Source organism: Castor canadensis, chromosome 5 (assembly GCF_047511655.1).
Source record: "Castor canadensis chromosome 5, mCasCan1.hap1v2, whole genome shotgun sequence".
NCBI lineage: Eukaryota > Metazoa > Chordata > Mammalia > Rodentia > Castoridae > Castor > Castor canadensis.
Genome location: NC_133390.1, coordinates 148,028,315 through 148,052,413, shown reverse-complemented (window position 1 = coordinate 148,052,413; position 24,099 = coordinate 148,028,315). Strand labels below are relative to the sequence as shown.

The 24,099-nt window shown below is 38.0% G+C and overlaps 1 protein-coding gene and 1 non-coding gene across 4 annotated transcripts in view; one reads left to right on the top strand and one right to left on the bottom strand.

Annotated features, from left to right (window-relative positions):
• The window catches only part of Plcb1 (phospholipase C beta 1), a 725,927-nt gene that overhangs the window by 674,920 nt on the left and 26,908 nt on the right, over positions 1-24,099 (top strand). The window lies entirely within an intron of this gene.
• Positions 2,133-2,217, bottom strand: LOC141423779 (small nucleolar RNA SNORD66). Its single transcript, XR_012448587.1, has one exon. It is a non-coding gene; the product is annotated as a small nucleolar RNA SNORD66 (small nucleolar RNA).

The window sequence follows — 24,099 nt, the reverse complement described above, 5'->3', positions numbered from 1 at the left end:
GAATTGCCAATTATAAACTTAAAAAAATTAAAGTTCATTTAAAAGTAGCAGGCCTCTTGAATGTCAGAGGAAGGTGAGAATGCAGTAATAGGATATAAAGACTAGCACCAGGAAAAAAAGCCAGAAGTTCTGAACTTGAGTCTCTTCACATGTCTCTTTGTGCTAGCATTGCTTAAAAAAGTGATCTTGATCACCACTGACATTTTAAAATCTCAAGTGCAAAGTGCACCATATTCCCTTTCCATGGATTAGAGCACATGACAACTCTTGAGCAGATTATAAAAATCCCTATCATAAGATGGTGAGAAATAACAGGAAAGAATCCAAATTGAAACCTGACCAAATTGAAATGACTCCTTTGTCTAAAGAAAATGTTTAAATGTTTGAACTTGTTTTTGGCACATGGCTTCCTGAGAAAGATCTTTTTCTATAGTAAGTAACTGCTTAAAATTTTACCAGATGAGTTAATACCAGTCCTTAGAGAACCCCGAGAGGGTTTAGTTAACTTTGTATCAAAGGTACCCTATATCAGCAGCTAGACACATTTCAAGAATTATCATTGTTAATGGCCAGACATGATGGCACATTTCTGTAATAGCAGCTACTAGGAAGATGGAGATAGGAAAATCATGATTCCAAGTCAGTCTGAGCAAAGTTAGCACAGGACTCTATGTGGAAAAAATTAACCAAAAATAAAAGGACTGGGAGCATGCCTCAAGTGTAGAGCATTTGCTTAACAAGTGCAAGGCCCTGAGTACAATCCCAAGTACCTCAAAAAAAAAAAAAGTCATTGTTTCCATAAGAGCAAGTGCTAATATTTTGTCTAACAGCAATGGGTTTAGTGGAGGTAACTAAAAAGAAATATGTATGCCCTAATTCTCTGAACCTGTGAATGTTACTTTATATAGAAAAGGGGCCTTTGAAGATGTGATTAAGGTAAGAATCTTGCAGTGAAGACATCCACTGGGCCCTAAATCCAATGATGTGTTTTTAGAAGAGTGAGGCAGCAAGAGCTTAGACACACATGTAAAAGGAAGCAATGTGACCACAGGGGTAGAGATGAGAGTAGTGCAGCCCCACATCACAGAAGTTGGCAGCTACTAAAAGCTGGAAGAAGCAAGGAACTGATTCTCTCCAAGGCACTTTTAGGTCTGGTATTTGGTCTCTTGAACTGTGTAAGAATAAATTTCTATTGCTTTAATCCACTCAAGTTTTGGTAAATTATATTAGCAGCCACAAAAACAATACATGTACAATTAATTCTATTTCTTCCAATTTTCAGTACCCTCTCTACTGTCTGCTTTTTTAGGTGAAGTATCTGAAAGTAGTTTTCCCCTTCCATATTCTTGCATATTCTTCTGGCATATTCTGTACAGCAGTTAGTGCAGACTGTTACAATCACATTTCCTGTGAGTCGTATGTTTGAAATATGCAGAGGTCAGAAAAAAAAAATCTAATCAAAAGCAACTATTAGGTTACAGAATTGCTTTGTTCTCAAGTTCATTCATTCAACAAATAATATCAAAGTCTATTTATATGTCAAGCATTGTTCTAAATGCTAGAGATATGGTGGGATGGGGGATGAAAATCCCTGCTCCCATGGAGTTTTAATGGGCAAGCAATAAAGAGGCAAAGAAATAAAATATGTAGCATATTGAATGATAGAAAATCATACAGTGAAAATCAAAGGAGGAAGGAGAGATTGGGAGGGGAGAAGACTAATTCTGTTCTTAAGAAAATGATTAGAGAAGTCTTTGCTGAAAAAGTGACCTTAAGTGAGATAGTGAATTTGTCAGACTTCTCCAGACATCCCCCATTGGTTCTGTTTCTCTGGAATTAGACCCTGACTAATTCACTGTAACCCTTACTGTAAGGAATTGGTTTGCTTGATTATGAAGGCTGGCATATCTGAAATCTGCTGTTAATGTCCTAGTTCAAGTCCACAGGCTGCCAGCTGCTGTTGAACCAGGAAGAGCTGGTAAGATAGGAGGAATTCTCTTTTTCCAAGGAAGAGTTAGTCTTTGGTTATTAAAGCCTTCAACTAATAGAACAAAACCCACTCATATTAGGTAGTATTGGCAATCTGCTTTATCAGTCTAGGGATTCAAACACTAATCTCATTCAAAATCACCCTCCCAAACATGAAAATGTTTGTCCAACTACATTGGCACCCTGTGGCCCAGTCAAGTTGACACATAAAACCAATCATCATAGGAGGGGAGTTGAGCAAGCCATAGATGAGTAGCAGGTGAGTTCAGAGAGTCTTATGGTGAGGCTGACCTTGGCAGCAGCTTTTTGTCTACTTTTTGTTATTTTTATAAGACTTATTCCAGAGTCTCCACCTTTGTCACATTCTTTTCCTTTTGTGGGTATCTTTTTAGTTATACTCAAAAGCCTTATTTGAAGTCCCTAACCATAGCCTTTAGAGAACCTATGCTGTATATAAAATGCCTCATCAAATTCTATTATGACTTATTCATGGAGATCTGCTTACACACAAAAACAGAAAATTCCATGCATACCTTGTTTACCATCTTGCCCTTAGTATTACTGGTGAGTTGAATTCATCTGTAGACTCCTGAGCTGAGCTGCCTGTCTGTGAAGATCATGAATATCAGTGCAGCTTTGCTATGGAACCAGCTTTTGAGTGTTGATGTTTCATAAACTACAGAGTAGGATTAATCGTTTCTCCATAAATATCTGATAAGTATATCAGATATGTACCAAAGAGGGCAAGGAAATGGTCTAAAGCACATACCTCTCTTACTTATAATGACTGACAAAGCATTTGGGTCACTGAGTTTTAGCTGCATAACAAACTACCACAAAACTTTGTGATTTAAAACAGTGTGTCTTACTACTTGCAAGTCTGTAGGTCAAGCAGGGCCTTTCTGCTGACCTGGGATGGGCTTGGTTGATCTCGGCTGGTCTCACCTCAGCTGGTCTTGGTCTGGTGTTTATGTTCAGCAGGTAGATCAACTGAAGTCTGATTGAGGATGACCTAACCACCTGGCTGGAAGCTGGGTGGCTGGCAGCTAGCAACTGGGACAATGGGAATGACTGGGCCTTGTCTCTCTCGTCCCAGGCTTGCTCAAAGCCAGAAGTGTATAGAACTCTTAAGTACTGGACTCAAAACTGGATGTTGGCACCTTGGTTACAACCTACTATCCAAAGCAAAACAGAAGGTCAGCCCAGATTCAAAAGGTGAGGAAATAGATTACAAGCTTTGATGAGAGGAGTTACAAAAGAACCACGGCCTTTTTTTGATTTATGCATAGTATGATGCTTAATTTTTGTATCAACTTGATTGAGTCACAGGATGCCTAGACATTTGGCCAGACATTATTCTGGATGTCTTGGTGAAGATATTTCTGGATGGTATTAACATTTGAATCTGTAAACTGAGTAAAGCAGATTATTCTCCCTTTGATCAATTGAAGGCTTGGCAAGAACAAAAAGAGCTGAGATGAAGGAAATCCTCTTACCTAAGTACTTGAGCTGAGACCATTGATCTTTTCTAGATTTCAGATTCAGACTGAAACATCAGTTGTTTTGGGGTTTCAAGCCCCTTGACTTCTGAATGGGAGCTAACTCCATCAGTCCTGCTGGTTTTCAGAATTTCAGACTCCTTTGACTGGTTGCACATATTGACTCTCCTGGGTCCACAGCTTGCCAACTTCCTGGCCTCTGCAACCACACAAACCAATTCCTTGAAATAAATTTCTAGTTTGTTTCTGTTGGTTCTATCTCGCTGAAGTACCTTTCAGATTTTATTACCAATAGGAACATAAATTTAAGGATGGATTTTCTGAATTGATTCTGGGGTTTCTGGGATTGGCTTTGTAATTTGGTTATAAAATTAAATGTATAAATGACTATTTTCAGTGGTAAAGAGAGCACTGATTGCCCAAGTTACATTTTATCAATAAAGATATACAAAATAACACCACTTGATACTTCTAATCAACTATTTGTAAGAATTAAAGATCTGGGTGACTATATATATGATGCTTTAGTACATGTGGCAAATAATACATGCAACAAGATTTTCTGGTAATTCTGTCACTGGACACCCCTGGGAAAGAAAAGGATGAGCTCAAAAATTTGAATTCTCAGCTTGAGCTCCATATAAATGACCCCAAAGCCTCTATATGTGCCTTCAAAAAGATTCTTACTGCATATAGCCATGGAACTGAGATGACTGAAAATCAAATGCAGAATCTCATCCTGCAACTGGCTAAATTATAAGACAAGTTAATGACCATCATCACAGGTGTCTACAGTTAAAATGAATCCATTGAGAAGGAATACGATTCTAAAAGTTTGAGGGGGGTGGGAACAGACCCTGGTGAAGATAGAGACAGTAAGCTCCTAAATTATGGCAAATCTACTTTGCTAGTAGAAGTCTCTCCATCCTCCTCTAAGGGGATGAATCCTGCATTGCCTAAAGAAACTGTAATGACATCCCATGAAGCTGTTGCTGTGCATGACAATGCTGAGTTTACTCAGAACACTCCACCACCACTCTTTACTTATAGACCTACAACTACACTCAAGTTCCAGCAGGCCCCTACAGGGAAGGTGCAAAGTTGAACCCCTGAGGAGACGTGCTGCACTCCAAAGAACTTTTCAGTATCCTAGTTTATACAGGCAGAAATCTAGGGAACATGTCTGGGAATGAATATAAATTATGGGATAATGGTAAAGTTGGATCAGGCTGAATTTATTGATATAGGCTCACTAAACAGAAAGTCTGAATATAATGCTAAAGCATGGGGAATTAGTAAGGGCTATAATGGTTTGTTTGGCTGATGAGCTGAAATCTGAGTCAAAAGCCGGCCTAAAATGAGCAAGTTGGAAATGTAAGACTTTTCTCTATTGAACGTAGAGGAAGGAATTAAATGAAGGTATTGAAATATTAGCATACATTTACAATTTAAGAACAATTCACCTACATTGGGAGGGTCCAAAGACATGTTTACAGTTTCACCACAACTGTAACAAATAAATTTGTGAGCCACAGGATCTTTGAAGAGGTTTGTAATCACTCTTCTCTGAACTGTGCGGTGAGAACTGTACTCACTGAATTGAGAAACTTAAATGCATTGGGTATAATTGGGCCCTAGGTTGGTAGGAACCAACAGGAGCCATAATGAACATCAGAGTCAAAACAAAAATCAGAATAGCCTGACCCTCCCAGAACTATTACAGTGGCTAGTTCATAGTGTCCTTACTAGTGAAATAGATAAGAAGGCTACTAAATCCTTATTGATCTGTATAAGCATAAAAATTCTTAAGTCAAATATACTAAAGTCTTCCAAATCATAAAAACAGAGTAATTTTCCTTCAAATAATGTCCAGACTGGCCAGTTTATAGACCTCTTGAACAAGGAGAAGGCTGAGTCTCTTTGAGGAGGGGACCCTGGTACACTGCCAAAAATTTATACTGCTATTCTCCCAGCCTTCCCCAAAGTGATCTACATCCTTCTACAAGAGTAACTGTGCATTGGTGAAAAGGAAAGAATAAGACTTTTGGGGACTATAGTACACAGGGTCTGAAATAACACTAATTGTAGAGACACAAAAAGTCACTGTGTTTCAACAAGTCAGAGTAGGGGGTTTATGGAGCTCGTGTGATCAATGAAGTTTAGCTCCTGTCCTGTCTGCCTAATTCCCCGGTTCTGGAATGCGTAAGTGGAAATAGGTTTACTCGGCAGAGTCCCACACTGGTTCCTCACTTATGGAATGAGAGCAGTTATAGTGGGAAAGGCCAAGTGGAAGGCACTAGAACCTTCTCTGTCTAGGAAAATAATAAACCAAAGCATACCACATTCCTGTAGGATGGCAGAAATTAGTGCCACCATCAAAAAATTGAATGATACAGGGTCTTAATTTGCCTATTTGGGTTACGCAAAAGAGAAATAGAACTTGGAGGGTGATGATGGATTATTATAAGGTTGACCAGGTAGTAACTCCAGTTGCAGTTCTGTACCAGATGTGGTTTCATTGCTTGAGCAAATTAACATATCCCTGGTGCCTTCAGCAAATGCCTTTTTCTCTCCTTGTTAATAAGGCCCATCAGAAGCAGTTTGTTTTTGTTTTCACCTGGTAAAACCCGCAATACAGCCATACAATCCTACCATACGGCATGTCAACTCTCCATTCCTATATCATAAGTAGTTCACAGGAATCTTGATCCCGTTTCCCTTGCACAAGTTATCACACTGATCCTTTACATAAAATGACATTATGTTGACTGAACTTAGTGACAAGATGTAGCAACTACTCAAGACTTAATAGGAAGACATTTGCATATCACAGGGTGCAAATAAATCTGACAAAGTTCAGGAAACTTATATCTCAGTGAAACTTCAAGTAGCCCAGCAGTATGGGGCATGTCAAGATATCCCTTATAAGGTAAAAGATAAATTGTTGCATCTGGCCCTTCCTCTAGTCAAAAAAAAAAAAAATGCAATGCCCAGTAGTCCTCTTTGGATTTTGGAGGAAACACTTACTGCCCATTTACCAAGTGACCCAAAAAGCTGCTGGTTTTGAGTTAGGGTTCAGAACAAATTGTTCTATAACAGGTCTAGGTTCCCTGTCACTTGACCATCAGATCTACTGGGTTGAGGTTTCATATTATGTGTCATGTCCCAATAAATCTGGGAGATAGATACTGTTACTAATACCTACCTCCATAAATGAAGAAACAAAGCTTAGTGAAATTTAGTGACAGACACACAACACACAGGAATCAATCATAATTGTAGCAAAATCTAAAATCTGTTTCTTTTAATTTTCTCTCATATATATATATTTGTATATATATATATACATATATATGTATATATATATGTTGAAATATATATATATATATATCTCTCATATATATATATATATATATATATATATATATATATATATATATATATATTTGTACTTCTTTCAAAAACAAGACTTCAATTGTGGACTCCAAATACTCATTCTTCTCCAGCATTTGCTGTGCTGTTATCAGTACCTCACAGACTGAATGAAAGCAGCATTAGTGGGTCTTCTCATGGATGAGCACAGGCTTTAAGTACAGCCCTGTACCTCTGTCAACCAATCTAAAAACAGCATGAGCATCTAAGGATGAAAGGTCACTGTCCCACTTATGTTCCACAGCAACAGAACCAAGTAAAGAGAGGAGATAAGAGCAAGACTGTGTGACTCTGACCACAGGTAGATAGAGCTCAAAGACAAGGGTGATTGCTCTGAGGAAGCCCCACAGGAGCAAAAACTTTTAAGTTGCATGTGGAGGAGAATGTGCTGGATCTTGCAAGAGGCATGGGAAGGGAGAAGGTCTGCACTGGGACAGGCTTAAACAAACAATAGCTGTAGACCCTCTCTTTTAAAGTTCCAAGTTTCTATAGCTTTGCAAAATTTTTGACCAGCCAATATTCATTTTTGGATATCACAAATGCCTTACAAGTAAATTCAACCCAGAAACTTCCATTGATTTCGTTTTCTTTTTTGATTCGATAGAGACATCTTCAGACTGAATCCCATCAAGAAAAACATGTCCTGAGCCACCTGGTATACTGAGGGTCTTCCCCTCTCTTTTTAAATTTCAAATCAGCTTTATTTTATACAAGACGTGACATCTCACAATAACTATAACTTTAAAAATTAATAAAGCACATCCCATCAACATTTTCTATGACTGCAATTTATGGCAGAAATACTGTGATGTTATCTCATGAGGCAGTTTCCTTAAAATGTGTAGTAATGGCTGTTAGGTCATTTTATGGAGTCATTTCTAAAACAATACATTTGTCACTGTAACCTTAATTACCTTTAGCTACGAGTAGATTTTTGACTGTTACACGTACAAATGATATTTGCCCTTGCGAGAATCATGAAGCTCATTTGTTTGCGTTTTTCCTTCTAATACAGATCTTGGTTACTAGGAAATCAGGACAACCATACTAATTGAGACCAACGGGTTTTTAATTCTGTGTTCACTTCAACTCCAAGTTTTTCTCACGTCCTACCTCTATTTTTTTTACAAGGCAAATCTTTTTGCTGGCAAGAGGCTCTTTAGCAAGCCCATTGGTAAGCACGCAACTCTTGATTTATTATCTCAGCTCTTACATTTGTACTAATCAATATTAAAATGAGAATTCCAATTTAAGTGCCAACAAAACAAATAAACTCTGTGTTTGTGTGCGTGGGACTGTCAGACTCTACAGTTCCGGTTCCCAGATGACTGTGAGCTCGTGACCTTGCTGTGTGATTCATACTCGTAACATCTTGGAGTCATTTTATAGAAACATTGACCTTGTTGACTTAGTTCTTGAGCTTTGTGCAAAGAGCTAGTTATTTTGGTGTGTTGTCTATTTGGGGGCAACATGAGAGTAAATGTCAATAAAACATTGACATTGTGTAACCTCTATGATAGTATTAAAATGCTTTATAACTTTGAAAGGATCTTGGCTTATGTAGCATCATTGTAAACTATAATGAAATTAGGAAGAAACAAGGAAACAATGGCATTGGTGTAAAATAGAATGAGACTTGACCACTGCAAATACCCTGCTGTACAATATTCTGAAAGCTGGAGGGCACAGCAGGCTTGGATATATATCTCAGTGATAGAGTGCTTGCTTTGCATGGTTGGAGGCCCTAGATCTGATCTCCAGCACCAAAATTTTTCTAAAAACTAAAAAAACCTGAAAATCTAGGGAGAAATTGTCAGAACCAGCTTACTTAAGCACAGGGATAAGCAAATAGTTGGTAAGAATACTTACAAAGAAAGTGCATGATGGTATTTTTAATATAAATTTTTAATAGTTGATCAATTTTGTGGTTTTTGTCAACCTTATATCAACTATACGGGCTATTTATTGTTACTTTTTCTTGCTAGTGACTACTGGTTTTGATTGTAGTCTAGCCTTGTAATTCATTTGGAAATGTGAGTTTTGAACCACATAAAGCGCTTTGTGACAATGCAAAATCTACAAAAATGTTTCAGATTACTTGATTTTTTTAATTTATCAAATAATATGGATTCAGTATATAACTGGTTTTAGTCATAGACCTGATGGTGAAATTTTATGGGAGTAATAACAGGTTAAAAAAATGAAAGGGGAAGTTAATTGATTAGCTTACACATTAAGTTTTAAAAATCTCAGGAAACTACTAATATGAAACTATGAATATTTAAACTTGAAGAATGAGAGTATTTCAGACATCTGTGTTTTATCAACTTGTGAATAAATCTTGACTGCCTGGAATCATCTGGACTGAAGTTTTGAGGATCTACACTACAAATATATAGAATCTTTGCAAGGCAGTATTTCAATATTAGGATCTCCTGACTTAGGTAATTTTCATTTTCTGAAAATGAAATGTAGGTATTGGCAACCCAAATAGACTTTATTTTCAGCTGGAACAAATTAAATATTAAGCCAGTAGTTTAGAGCAATGGTATTCAAACCTTTCAATTACATGGCCCTAAAAAGCTTCTTCATTTATTTATTTACTTATTTACACATTCTAAATATAACTTATAAATATATTTTTAATTGTAATGAAATAAATATGAAACTGTTTGGTTTTATTTATTGATGGTTCACAACTCTTTCCTCTCAAACTGAGAAATACATGAATTTGAATAGACTCCATAATTTTCAAAATTGTGTCTGTGTGTGTGTGTCTCTGTGTGTGTGCGTGTGCATTTCTGTGTGCATGTGCCTTTGTGTGTGCATGTGTGTGCGTGCACGTGTGTGTGTGCATGTCTGTGTGTGTGCATGTGTGTCTCTGTGTGTGCGTGTGTGAGTGCATATGTCTGTGTGTGCGTGCGTGCGTGTGCACATGCATGTGTGCTTGGAACTGGGTTTTTTAACCCAGGGTCTTGTGCTTGTTAGCTACCAGCTTCAAAACTCCTGGTTTAATATTGTGGGCTGGGGTCCTGACTCAGGTGGAGGTGCACCTGTCTATCAAGTGGGAGACCCTGAGTTCAAATCCCAGTATCACCAAAAAAAAAACCTCTTGCTTTAACACAACCAAGTTGATACACAACTCCAAAAATCTAAGTTTATTTATTTCTTATTTTTGTTTACTTCTATTTTTGTAGTAACTGCTTTGTTATTGGTAGTTTTGCTTTATGTTTTTAGCATGATAATTTTTATTAGCATACAATAGTTATATGCAAGATACATGATACTTACATATGTGCTTACAATATATCATACTTAGATTTATCTCTGCCATTGTTCTACTTCCTCTCCTGTCCCCTTTTCTTAGAACAATTTCAACAGATTTCATTCTTCTGTTTTCATATACGAATACAAAATACATCCACCATATTCACCCTCATTCACCCTTTTGTTATGCCCTCTCCCCTCCCACTGGTACCCAACCCTGTAAAAGACCTGCAAAAATCAAAGTTTAGAATTTTTCTATATTTGATTTTAATGGATTTTGTTGTTAGAAAAAAAATATACTCCTTGCAGAGATTTGAAGATTAAAGTAAATGAGGTACATTTTTCCCATGGTTCCTGTATCATTGAACCACTTTTTATTCAACCTCATGCACCATTTGGAAAGGTTTGACTTTATGATTAAAACTTGTTAAGTGCCCTAGTAATTCTAATGGCTTTAAGTTTTCATTAACATGTCATACATTTTAGGGAAAGATCATCTTTAGCTATACAGGAAATAAATCTATATTTTAAATATGGTTAGCATTTTAAACTGCTTCTGTTGTGATAGTTGATAGTTCATAATGGAAAAATGGGAAAAATGTCAACTCTACCATTTCCCTTTTGTTTACCACTTGCATAGTTGTTAATATGGTCCATCTCAGTTTCTTAGCAATGTTTGCTTGCTTAAAGTAGTTTAGATAATCTGAAAATCAACTTAATCTAAGTACATGTGAATTGAACATGTTGCAAGCAAAAGTCATTGTACACACAAGAGCAGCACTGTGCATCTCTCAAAAATGTGGAAATTTCTTTGCTCAAAAAACCTTTAACAGTCATGACCATCTGAAAAATTAATATGACAGTAGTGTTAAAATTTATAGGTGTGAACAGAGCTAATTTTCTTACAAGTGGAAGCTCTAGTACTTTTTCCCCATATTCCAGTGAATCTTTTTTCTATTTATCCTTTGAGCATACACATGCCTCTTTAGAAACCACTAGTTTAAGTCACTAAATAATTTTTTACTTCCGAAGAAAACAGATCATATGTTCCTGTGGTGCCCAGGTAGTTCTGGTATTTTGAAGGTGGAAAAGATTGTCAGAGTCCCATGTTATTAGCATTATCTCACTGAAAATGCCTTACATAGTTTGAAGCTATAATTATTTTGTATGTCAATATTATTAAGTATTGCTTTGTTTCTCCATTAAGTTGATCCTTCTGTTATTATTAAGTATGCCCCCCTTTATTTTCTTGTCTGAAAGTAAAACTGTTCAATACAATAGTCACTAGCCATGTGCCTATTTACATTTAAATCAATTAAAGATAAATTTTAAAACTCAGATTTCCTAGTTCAAGAAGAATTAACTTAGAAGGTAACACACATATACAGGAAATTAATGTGAGTCAACTCCCTGTATAGCTATCTTCATCTCAACTAGCAAAAACCCTTGGTCCTTCCTATTATTGCTTATACTCTCTCTTCAACAAAATTAGAGATAAGGTAGAATAATTTCTGCCAGGTAACACGGGGTAAGGGGGGGTAAGGGAGGGGGCGGGGTGAAGGGGGGAGAAATGACCCAAAGATTGTATGCACATATGAATAAAGACTTTTTTTAAAATAAATAAATAAATAAATAAAAACTCAGATTTCCATTTGCATTAGCCATCTAAGTGTTCAATAGCCACATGTTGCTAGAGGCTACCCTGTGGGATAGCACAGTAAACATTTCCATCACAGAAAGTTCTACTGGAAAAGACTATCATAAAGCTATTTCATCTGATATTAAAATGATCCCACCAGTTATTTCTTGGCTGATGATTGTACAGAGAATTAAATACACAATCAAAAATAGAGATTTTTATATACCCTTCTTCCTTACCTACAAAAGTAACAGGAGAAGGAAGGAAGGACAAATATAGAGGATTTGAGTAACATAATTCACACATTGACTATCCCACATCCAGCAACTATACAATATATATTCAATTACATATTAAAAATTTATCAACATAGACTGTGTTCTAGGTCATAGGGCAAGTCTTGAAATTTTAAATTATTGATATAATTTATAGTATGTTCTTTGACTACAGTGAAATTAATAGTGATCAATAACAGGAAGATGCTTATAAAATCCTCAAATATTTGGAAAATAAGCAATAGGCTTCTAAATAATGCATGGGTCAAAAAAGAAATAAAGATTAACACGAGAACAGCAATGAAAAGATAACATGCCAAAACACATTGACTAAGAGTGTTGTGCTGTTTGTAGGGAATCACATGGCTTTAACTGAATATATTTTAAAAAGAAGAAAGAGTGAAACTCCATGCTCTAAAGAAACTACAAAGAAACCACATATTCAACTCAAAAAAAGTAGAAAAAAGGAAATACCAAAAATGAGAACACAAACCAACAAAATAACAAAGAAATAATAGAGAAAATCAAAAAGGCTAAAAGCTTGGTTTATGTGTCTAAAAAGATTGATAAAATTGATAATCCCCCCGCAAGACCAGATTCTCTGTAATGACTTTCATTGGTTTTGTTGTCCCAATAAATTTTACTTTGATCCTCTACTTTGCTAAACTTGTATTCATTATACCATTGTTTTTAAAGTGTACTTTTCCTCAATTAAGTTCAGTTATAATGAGGATAATAATAATAATAGCAGAAGTGCTGAGAAAAAGTGAATTTGTGACTATGTGGAGCACAGGAGATGTGACATCTAAAATGAGTCATTCTAGTGTCCTCCATAGACATTGTAGGGAGGAAAGGATGTTTTAATCATATTTTTAAAAACTGAACAAAAACTTCTCTTCTATGTTGCGCTTCAGAAAGTTAGGAGGACATGATAATGAGGTTACTTTAGCATAGCCAGTACTCCTTAGGGGGAGGGGAACACTGATTGCTGAAGACACAGCAGGGGCTGTTCACTTCCATAGTCATGAAAGTCAACAAAACTGTCAACACATAAAGCAATCATATCTACAATTTGGATTAGGATTTTGCTGGCCCTGTACTGTGACAAAGTCCTTCTCTAGTGATTCTCAACCTTTAACGTGCATGCCAGTCACCTGGGGAATGTATCTAAATGCAGTTTCAGAATCAGCAGGTCTTGGTGGACCACCTCTATAGCACAATTTTATAACAGGCTCCTGAGTGATGCCGATGCTGCTGGTCCATGGACCACACTTTTTGAGCCAGAGATTCTAACCCAAAAGCCCCAACTAGAACCTAAACACAAGTCATGACAGTGGCCGTTTCATTGAATTGTATCCTGCTGATCACATAATATGGAATTACTTATTAACATTTACAAAGAACAAACTTTCACATAAAGATCTGAAACTTCCCTTGAAAATGGGAAGATCTGCCAAACATACATGTCTTCCATACATGGCACAGTCAGCATGAGCAGAATAGAGCCTGATGTCCATGACTCATACTTTGCCTTAAGACACAGCCCCATAATTCAACCACCTGCGGATAAGCCATTGCCCTTGTTCACTGCCTTCCTGGTCTTCTAAGGGAAGGGTTCTCAACCTCAGCTAAAGAATTTAAAGAAAACCTGATGCCTGGGTCCCACCCCCAAAGATCCTGATTTCATCAGCTTGGGGAGAATCCCTGACATTTTAAAAGTACCTCAGGTGATTTTTATGTGCAGCCAAGGTTCGGGTCGAGTGATTAAATCAGTTTGGTGACCACACTAGCAAGATTCTCAGCCACCATGCTCAGAGATTCTGATTCAGAAAAAGTCAATACCACCCACTTTCTACTATACAATCCCCGTTATCCCATGGTGGATGCATTCCAAGGCCCCAGAGGATACCAGAAACTACACATGATAAGAAAAGCTACATATACCATATTCCTTTCCTGCACATACCTATACTAAAGTTTGTTAGGTACAGTAAGAGATTAACCCAGCATACACATCCAAGGTCTGGCCTTGTTCTCCTTCAAACACCCACACTTACTCTTTCTTTCGTTTTCTAATTTTTCTCATCAGTACTGGGGTTGAACTCAAGGCCTCACACTTGCTAAGGAGGAGCTCTACCACTTGAGCAGCAACACCAGCCCACATCCATCCTTAGACACCCTTTGGACTTAGACATAGGCAAAATGACCAAAAGATCTGCTCTTAAGATTGACCTATGGAAGAAGACTGTGAGGGCTCAGAAAGGGACCTTGAAGTGAGGAAAGAACTCCTGGAAGCTTGGTGAGGTGTTTTCTGATGCTAATCATTTCTCCAACACCAGCTGGATGTGCAATAATGCAATACAATATTGATACTACTTGGTAGTACAGACCTCACAACTGAAGGATTCAGTCTCATAAGAGTGTTCCTGTTTTAATCAGTTGCAATTCCTGGACTAACTACATTTCTGGCTATAAATTGGGGTTCCCTCAATACCTCTTTAACATTGAAATTTGCTAGAATGACTCACAGAACTCAGGAAGGCACTTTACTTATATTTACCAGTTTAGAGGGACATGGAATGTCTTAGTCTGTTTTGTATTGCTGTAACCAAATACTTCAAGCTTATTAATTTATGAAGAACAGAAATTTATTTTCTTATAATTCTGGAGGCTGAGCCGTCCAAGACCAAGGCACTAGCAGCCTTTGTTGTCTGGTGAAGGCTGTATCTTTCAGACCTGAAAGCTGCATGAACGTTTCCTAAGGGTCTTCTGGAAGAAGGAGCCCTAATCACCTCTTAAAAGCCCTATCCTTTTATTGCTTTTCTTTTGTAGTGCTGGGGGCCAAACCCAAGGCATTGCAAATGGTAGGCAAATGCTACCACTGATCTATATCCCTAGCTTGGTCCTACCTTTTAATGCCATCACATTGGCTAGTAATAATCCACACCTGAATTTTGGTGGGGATATATTCAAATTATAGCATAAGGCAAATTCAGAAAAAGTCCTAAGTACAGCAACTTCTGTCCCCATGGACCCTCCAAGTACATGGATTCATTCACCCACCTGGAAGCACTCCAAACTTTACTCTTTAAGTGGACTATAAGTGGACTTACAGTCCACTTTCTAGCTCCCCCATCAAGTCAGTAGGTAACCCTAAAGTTTCAGCCCCCAAATCTCAGTCTTTCTGATAACCACCCCCATTCTGAGGCTAAAAGCACTCCAAACTTTACTGTTTGTCTTGTAGTCTACTCTCTTGCTCCCCCCACCAATTCAGTAGGTAAATCTCAGTTTTTCTAGTGAGCAACCCCATTCTAAGGCTATCTGGGGGATCTACCCTGAAACATCTTATTAGCATAAATTTAGATGAGATTGAAAAGGACTCATTATGAATAACCTAAGATACTCCTCTCATTCTGAAAATTCTGAGGGTTTTAGGAGCTCCTATGCCAGTTCAGGATAAAGACTAATATATTTCTTATTACACCACATCTGGGACCCCAGCATGGAGGGGCCATTTCTCCAGAGGAGCAGAACTTGGTGTCTATCTGCTCCATGTAGGATATGTGGATGAAGGGGGGCCAGAGGGAGTTATGAGGGCCCAAGGAACACTTCCCTTTTGTTCACATCTGGAGATCTAGGATTGGCCCTGGGATCTCATTCTGTTTTCTCCCACGTATTATAAGGCAGACAGTATTCAGGGTACATGTGCAAAGACACACTCTTCAGGAGAATCAGAGCTAAAGAAGAATAGCTTCCTCTCTTTTCTCTCTTCTGCCTAAAAGTACTCATAAAAGCCTGCCAGACACATGGAATGTCAAACCAGGAATTTGTCATGCTTTTCTAGATGGATCATGTTTGGGAAGCTTGGAAGCAAAACACTTAGTCTGCAAACCATTTAACCCAGAGAGAATGGCTGCAGGCACTGAGAAAATGGGAGCGAGATTAAGACTGGCTACACTCTTTGCTCCTCAGGGGTCTTTAGTTCTCATATGTGATCTTAGAAATAAAAGAAAAGCCAAACACTCAATTGAATACTGTCTCTATCTGGGTTTCCTCGCGAGAAATCAAATCCCACTTTGGCTTCAGGATTTTGAGATAAAGAAGCTATTACATTGATTGAGTTCTTGCCACTTGCCCCAAGCCCTACCATCTCCCATGGTTTCTGTGAGGCCTACTCTGCTACCCTTGTTCTATGCTAGGAAGATGACACTGGCCAAGCTCATGCAGCTGTTCAAAGCCAGATTTAAAAGATAAACAGGCAGCCTAGCCCTACAACTGATATTCTCAAAACCACAGCCCTAAACTGCCTCTTTAAAACATGTAAGTATAAATGTGCCACAGATTTCAATTTAGAACTATGTGACTCTTAACAGATTTTCTTTTCCTTGAGCAAAAGGGATGATGACACCATGAACATTAATGTTTGTCATGGCTGGAGTGGACCTGCTTTAGGTCTACCCTGCTTTAGCTCCAGGGCAAACTAAACCACTCAAAAATACCCTCAGGCACATTTTCTGCTTGCACTTACAGAGCCAGAAAATGAGTTCAGGCATTGAAGGAACTGTATAAACGTCTGCAGTTGTACCAGCATTGCTCATGAATTATGGATGGACAGGAGCCTCCAGAGGCAAACATTTTTGAGAAACCAGGCCAGAGTTCCTTTACTTGGTTAGGAAAAGATGAAAGACTCAGCTTTCCAGTGGAGTTGATTGGTAATTCTCACTTTAAACATCTGAAGAAATAGGAATAAGAATTTTCCTGTGGCTATCTTGTGAATGTTTGTGTCCCTCCAAAATCCATACTGACATTTAATGCTCCATGCAATAGTAGGAAGAGGTGAGGTCTTGACTGGGCACAGTGGCTCATGCCTGTAATCCTAGCTACTCAGGAGGCAGAGATCAGGAAAGTCACAGTTGGAGGCCAGCCTGGCAAGTTCTGAAGACCTTATCCCAACCAGTAGCTGGGTGTGGTAGTACTTGCCTGTCATTCCAAGTACAGGGGGAAGCACCAGTAGGGGGAAGCCCCAGTAGGGGGATCACAGCCTGGACATAAAGCAAGACCCTATTTCAAAAATAACCAATGTAAAAAGAGTAGTGGAGTTACTCAAGTAATAGAATGCCTGCCCAAAGTTCAATCCCCAGTATTGTCCCCCACAAAAGGTAAGGTCTTTAAGAGGGTATTAGTGTCCTTATGAAAGTGATTGTAGGAGCCTATTTGGCCCTTTTTGCCCTTCCACTGTGGAGGACATAGCAGGAAAGTACCATCTTGGAAGCAGAGAGTAAGCCCTCACCAGACTCTGAACCTGCTGGCATATTGATCTTGGGCTTTGAACCTCCAGAACTGTGAGGAATAAATTTTCATTATTTATGAATTACCTAGTCTAATGTATTTGCAGCTGCAAGAACAGACTGAGACAGCAGCTTATTCCAGAAGCCCATTACTGACACTTGTCCTCCAACCAAAATCAATAAGCCAGAGACTACAACTGATAATCTGACTGAAATAACCAGCAAACCCAATTTATTAGACTCACACATTGTTATAGTGCTTTTTTATTTACTGTACTTTTGCTTTCTTTTTGAATTGGTTGCTAGCTTTAAAACTCAGAATTCTGACTTTAAAATGTTTCCTTGATTCTTTTGAAATTTATTAAAAGACCTGGCAACGCTCAACATGAGGACTGACTTCTCCCTTTAAGACAGGCTTATGTGCTCCATTTTGCCACAGTCATCATCCCTCATTGTTGCCTTCTACCCCCATACTATTGCTGCCACCACTGCATTTTACTTTCATTTCATTTTATTCTTTGGTAGTACTGAGGTTTGAACTTAGGGCTTCATGATTTCAAGACAGGTACTCTACTACTTGAACCATGTCTTCAGTCATTTTTGCTCTGGTTACTTTGAAGATAGGGTCTCACTTTTTACCCAGGCTGGCCTTGAACCACAGTCCTCCTAATCTCAGTCTTCCCAGTAGCTAGGAATACAGGCATGAGCCACTGGGTCCTGGCTCTGCTTTTCACTCTTAGTCTTTCCCTGTCTCCTTCTGATAAACATGTGCAATTAAAACTGTTGTTTCCTATTGTTCAAGGTGCCTTATAATTTATGATATGTATATTTGCTTATATAAACTTTGTTTCTACCAGCCACACTAGCCTAGAAATAAACTGCTTCAGGATGTATACTAGTTTGCAAAATAACCCTAAGTAGCCTCCCAAGTGCCTTATTCTAGATAGCTGTGGATGGCTTTTTCATGCCAACTCCAATATATTGTCCCAGTCCATGGTGTCTGGGACTTTAAGTTGGTAAGGATTCTGGAACTATCAAGGTTCAGTGGAAATACTGCAACAATTGATTGGTGAAGTCTGCATGGACACCACAGCTATTGCTGTCCATCAGAAGTAGTCAACTCAAATGAAGTCATTTTCTCTTCTTATTTTTCTCTATTTTGTGCTTCTTCTTTGCTTTCTAATTATTTTGTCATTTCAGCCATATTTGGGGTTGCAAAGTATTATTTCTAACTCTAGCTACTGACATTAGTAAATATCTTCTCATTAGGTCTCCCCCCAAAAAAAGGTCAATCATTTTTTGAACCTCTCTTTGAAAAACTCAAGAAAGTTGGCACATCATGAAGTATTGCTCTTCATCACCATCAAAGCAATCCCCCAGGACTGAGTGAGGAACCCCAATTATCTGTAACACAGTGTAAGTCTATTGTGGACCTTAGACTGCTTCCAACCTCAAGAGTGAGAATAGTCACGTGACCCACTTTGTTCAGTTTTCTTATTCCTGCTGCTCTGGGACTGATATCAGCCCCCCCTCTCGACGTAACAAAGATCCTCCCATGTGCAGGAGCCCAGCTGTCCTTAGCCTAGCCTCTGCATGGGCCTGTGGTTCCAGGAACACTGCTCTTTTCATGTTTCCCTTTTCCACGGAAACCGCATCATCTGAGAGTCAGTTACAAACAAAGCAAGCAGTGGGTAAGCAGGTGCTGACCTTTTCTGGAACTGATTGGTTGTACCAACAGTCACGTTTCTATCTGAAGATCAGAAGGTGCCAGAGATCATCACAAACCTTCATATGCATTGTTTGCTCTTTGAGTTCTCATTTCTTCTCTCTGTAAGGTTTATTGTCTTCTAAAGTATTTATCACCTATTTTTACTTCCCTGGTGGTACATACCATAGCCAATGGAAGCACAGTTCATCAGAATGACTGTATCCAGCTAGTCCCTGACTGGCCCCAGGGGCCATGGAAATGAGCTCTGACTTTGTCGCTGTCTCTGTGTAGTGGCCAATCCAAAGTATGACAGTCCATAAAATCAATGGGGAGATGAGGTCCAGGGAAGTAAGCTGATGACTGTGAGTATCTCCAGTAACAAGTTCCACTAAAGACAATATGAAAACACACATGCATATCAAAGTTTCTCAGAACTCCGGGCAATGGTGGTTACAAAAGGAAATAAATCAAATAATCTTCTTATGACCAATAGTTATACATAAAATAAGGTAGGTTATTTATCCATAGTTGATAGCCTAGGATAGGGGATTAAATGCCCAGTTGCAAGTGCATAGGTTGAAAAATTTTTTATAAGATTTATGCAGTTACCACTTATATCAAGCTACAGAATATTATCAGCACCCTAGAACCTTCCCTCATGTTCCAGTCTGATTAGTACCACCTCTATCCTGAGGTAACAATTCTGCTTTCAGTTGATAGAGAGTAGTTTCTGTGGTTTAAAAACTTATACTAATGGAGTGATAACAGTCTGTAGTTTCTATATCTGGCTCCATATCCTTGTCATGTATAGTTGTAGTTGGGTTTTTCATTACTATAGAGTAAATGAATAAATCACAATCCACTCTATGATGATGGACAGCTGGGTTATTTCCAGCTTCTGATTATTACACAATATTGCTATGAACACTTGTACTGCAGAGAAAATGTAAAGGTTAAGGGTAGATTCTTCTAAATTGTAACTTCAATGCAAGCAAGGGAAAAGAAATTTCCCAAAAAAGGTTCTCCTACTTTTGTGTGAATCTGAAAAATGATAACACCCAGAATGAGATGCTCTTTGCCCTTCTACCATCTTTTGTGCTAGGCATTTAACATAAGCGTTTGAGCACTGTTTAAAGCATTATCCTGCAAAGAAAATGATTCTTCAGAGGCAGGTGTGGTGGCATACGGTACTGCTGAGGAGGCTGAGGCAAGAGGACCATTTGAACCCACAAGTTCAAGGAAATTCAACGCCAGCCTGGGCAACATAGTAAGATTCTGTCTTAAGAAAAGGAGAGGGAAGGGGAGGAAGAAACGGGAAGAAAAGTTTCTCCCAAGCTCTGAACATGTTCTCATCATAAGCATAAAGCATTTCTAGTATTTTAATGTCTTATTTCACCACTAGAGGGCAAGAAAGACAATGCTTGCCTTTGTCTGATCTGCAGTCAAAATGATTAATCATGGTGAGCCCGAAACAAAAAGCCAGAGAGAAAGAAGGACAAGCACACACAGGCAAAATAAATATCCATGAACTTAAACTTTCCTGGCCACGGAGGGTGTGAAAACTGTCATCCATTTTCTGACACTCTTTCCATCTTTCCTTTTTCTTTCCAATTTTTAAAAATCAACTTCACAGTCCTCACTACCACTCAATAGAGGGGGAGACTAGGTCAGACAGACAGATCTCAGGAGACATTTTTAAGAACAGAGCAGAGCTCCAATGATCAGCAAGGCAAAGAATCTTGCAGATTCCCAGTGCTCCTGGGGCCCTGTGCTAGCAAGAGGGTACTCTGCGACTTCTGTCTTAGAAGTCATATTTCTTCTGATAAAACCATAGTGTTTACTGAAATCAAGCACAATGAATAAGGTTGCCAGCTGTGACACTTCTTCTCTCTCTTCTCCTCTCCCTCTAACCAACCCCTTCTACCTCCCACAAATTGAACCAAGATTCAGGGATGGAGATGTGTTGTTTTTGCAGAAAGAGGAGAGGTAGGAAAATTAACTGTGAAGCTGAGTTGCATTTAAACTATTTATAATAAATTTCTACTAGCAAAGGACCTTTGGCTGACAAGCATTTGCTTCTGCCTCAGCATGACCAAATACAGTAAGGATTCAAAATGAAAGCTGAAAAGCGAGAAAGAAGAGTCTACAAACTGTGGCAGGCAGTCTGTTTTTACATCTCAAGCTGACAAATGACAAACTTGAATGGAGCCTCGTGGGTATTCCCTGTCCCCGTTATCTCCTTTCCCTGCTCCGAAGGGCTAAGAAGCCTTCACAGTTAGCCAAGCCTCCTTCGTGTTTCAGCTTAATTTTCCTTGCATAATTTTAAATACAGATCATGTCTACAGTGCAGCAATTAATGGATAGCCTAAAGACTTATTATTTCAAACTAATTGATATGTAGGAAAAGTTTAAATAACATAACAGGGATAGGGGAAATTTTAAATGGTGTGCACGGTGAATTTAGAATTTCTGTCTTTGATGGAAAAGTAGCAAAAACATCTGATTTATCAGAAATGTAACCAAAATATAGAACTGATCTGGGAGTCTTTCCCCTTTGACATTTATGAACAAGTGATTGGAAGAAAGATTCAGACAATTCCCAAGTTGGGCCAGAGGGCACTGTGCAGGGCCTCTTTAGCCCCCATCCCTAATAATTCTAGGGGATTTTCTAACCAGAGCAATAGACCAGAGTGTACTTTCAGCTGTGCTTTTAGGTGAGGAATAAGAAATGGAATAACGATGCCCATATTTCCATTGTGACTCTGACCAAATCTCCCTCTTGACATCAATTTAAGAGGGAAGTCCACAAGGTCAAGTTCACCAGCTGCAATGAACCTATTCCAAACTGCCAGCACTTTCCAGCCCAGGATTCCCTCCAGCTCTAGGAAATATGAGGCAATTAATCACATTACTGGCAAAAGAATTTAATTTCTCATTCCACATTCCATAAAATGTAATAGGAAAGTTCAATAAACTTATCTGAAGGAAGAATATTCTTCAAGTGAGAGTAAGCAGGAACATTTTAAAAGATGGTTGAGATCTGTCATGATAGACTCTGACAACAATGTTCTAAACATTAAAATGAAGCATTTCTGTGAAGAGAAAGAATCTGTGCCAAACATAAACCACAGAGGAAAATACTTTTAAAATGTTTTTTTTCTTTTCATACAAAGTTTATCTTTTTGTTTTTTGAGACTGGGTCTCACTAGTTGCCCAGGCTACTCTCCAACTTGAGATCCTCTTGTCTCACCTCCTGAGTAACTGGGCTTACAGATGTGCACCACCACAACTGGCTCTTCCTACAAAACTTATGTCAACAGAATATCTGAATAACCTCTGTCACTTAAAGTTCAGGGTTTTTTCAAATGTAAAATCTGCCCAATGAACTATTTATTTTTCAGGACCTTTCAAATCTAACTTTCTACTTTATCTAGGTATCCATATATAAACTTTAAGAATCCATGCAAGTTCATATTAGGACATTCATAATATATACCCAGGAAATAATTATATATACCCATAATAGCCATAATTTTATATACCCATGAAATAATCTTAATACCCCAAAAACAGAATACTGGTTTCTCCCTCTCTAGTACACTGTCCTCTTTCCCTACCCTTTGCCCTCCAAAGTAAGCCATGAATCTGAATCTTGTATATATAATTATAATATTGGATATTTATTTAGGTGTATATACACATGTCTATCATATGTTTGTGTATTCCTATGACATTATATTTTTTGGTTTTAGTTGTTTTTAACTGAATAAAATGTTATCATATGAAACTAAAAATATCATACTGAAATATAATAATGTAAATAAGGTATCATTCTGAAGTATCATAATATATGCAATCCTTGAAGATCTACATCTTTCTCTTAAAAATATATTGCTAAACCCAACAGAAATGTGTACATGTAGTCACCAAAAGGCAAAGAGTAGAATGTTCATAACCACAATGTTTATAATAATCCCAAACTGGAAATGGCCCAATGTTCATCATCTGTACAGAAATAAGAATTGCAATCTATTCCCAGAATTGAATCTTGCACATCAATGAGAATGAACAATCCATAGTGGCACAGAGCAAAATTGATAATTTTCACAGATGAAATATTGAGTGAAAGCATCCAGGCATGAGCATATACAGAATATTATTCTATTTGTACAAAATTAATAGCTATCTTGTATGGGGGACAGGATGTTTAATGATGGGAAGGTTGCAAGAGGAAGTCTTTTTGGAGTCCTAGTATTATTTTCTTTCTTGATCTAGGTGCTGGTTAAAGGGGTATGTTCACTTTGTGAAAAAAAATCATAAATCCATAAATTTGTTGTGTCTCTTAGCAATTTCTATGTAACAAATACAATCTCAAAACTCAGTGGTATAGAACAAGAAGCATGCATTATTACAAGTTTATGATGTGGGAAGTTCTGTTCTTACTGATTCTCATCCATGTATCTAGCATTAATTAGCTGAGGGTCAAGAATACAACTCTGCTAGTGATATTGACTGGACTTGCTTTCATGTTTAGGGGTCAGCAGTTATAAGCTAATCCAAAATGGCCTCAGAACAACTGGGTCTCTCCATGTAGTCTCTCATAAGCAAATGATAAGCGCAGGCTTATTGTTTCCATGTTGGTAGCAGGGTTTCAGGAGAAAAAGAAAGGCACATGAAGCCTTCTGAGAAGTAAACTCAGGACTTGAGCAATGTCACTCATGTCATATTCTACTGGCCCAGAGTCACAAATGAGGAATGAAGAATTGTAGTCTTTTTGAAAATCAACCTACTACACTTAAGATATATTCACTTTTCTCTGTGTGCACTAGTAAGTAACTTTTAATAAAATTAAGAATAGTTATGTATGATTTATGTATACTTGTGGAATGGGGCTCTAGTTTGTTTTCACTACTGTATAACACTTATTATAGTTTGTTTATTTATCCACTCTCCCATTGATGGGCATTTTAGCAATTGTCAATTTATTGCTGTTGCAAGCAGA